Source organism: Crassostrea angulata, chromosome 8, assembly GCF_025612915.1.
Source record: "Crassostrea angulata isolate pt1a10 chromosome 8, ASM2561291v2, whole genome shotgun sequence".
NCBI classification, from domain to species: domain Eukaryota; kingdom Metazoa; phylum Mollusca; class Bivalvia; order Ostreida; family Ostreidae; genus Magallana; species Magallana angulata.
Window position 1 is genome coordinate 22,227,407 of NC_069118.1, and position 1,131 is coordinate 22,228,537.

General features: G+C 45.9%; 1 non-coding gene across 1 annotated transcript; it reads right to left on the reverse strand.

Annotated features, from left to right (window-relative positions):
- Positions 1 to 497: 497 nt before the first annotated feature.
- Positions 498 to 574, reverse strand: Trnas-aga (transfer RNA serine (anticodon AGA)). Its single transcript is given in 2 exon segments — positions 498 to 534; positions 538 to 574. It is a non-coding gene; the product is annotated as a tRNA-Ser (tRNA).
- Between the last annotated feature and the right edge of the window lie 557 nt (positions 575 to 1,131).

Here is a 1,131-nt window from a genome sequence, read left to right on the forward strand (position 1 = left end):
TAAATAAAAGAGGCCTTCATCGAGAACAGGGATGATCAACCTGGGCCAAACTTTCCAGACAAAACGGTTTCATACTTGATAATTTCTATCTCTGAAATCTCATGATGTTCCCCAGGGGTCAACCGATATGACCAAGAAGAACAAGAATATATATGGTTTATAGGTGGGCATTGTAACTGTTTTTAAGATATCTGGACACTTCCAGTTCGCGAGGTTGTTAGGACAATCCACGGGGCCCATGACCTTGTAACGGGATGGGAGAAATAATGACGGACCAGACCGAGTTTCAAACCCGGGCCCCCTGAATCTTTAGTCAGGTGCTCTACCAACTGAGCTATCTGGCGCCGGTATTCGAACCGGCCTGACCGTCACATTCCTCCCCCTTAAATGATCTTCGTCCCCGAAGATCACCCCAGGCTCTTCCCCTGGCAGGAGTTCACCTGTCAGTTCCAGGGGTTGGTCACGGCACCAAATGTAACGGGATGGGAGAAAAAATGACGGACCAGACCGGGATTCGAACCCGGGCCCCCTGAATTTTTCTAGTCAGGTGCTCTACCAACTGAGCTATCTGGCGCCGGTATTCGAACCGGTCTGACCGTCACAACCTAAATAATTTGATGCCCCTTAACAGAAGAAACAAGAATATATATGGTTTAAGGGTTGAAATCTCAACCGTTTTCAGGATATCTGGGCGCTTCCTCTTCGAGGGGGGCCAGGACCACCCATTGGGCCTGTGACCTACATACCATTGTATAACCCTTGACATAAAGAACAAGAATAAACTAGTATATGGTTTATGGGTGGAAATCTCAACCGTTTTTTAACCATTTGGGCACATCCTGCTAAAGGGAGGTCAGGACCACCCCAGAGTTTCATGACCTTCATTCCATTTGATGCCACTTGACTCAAAGAACAAAAATACATATTGTTAATGGGTGAAGATCTCAACTGTTTTCTAGATATCTGGGCACTTTGTGTTCGAGGGGGGATGGGACCATCCCCGGGGGCCGATAGCCTACATACCATAATTGATGCCCATTGACACAAGGAACAAAAATATACATGTATATGGTTTTGGCGTCAGCATCCTAACCGGTTTTTTTTTTTAGATATATAGTCACTTTAAATTTC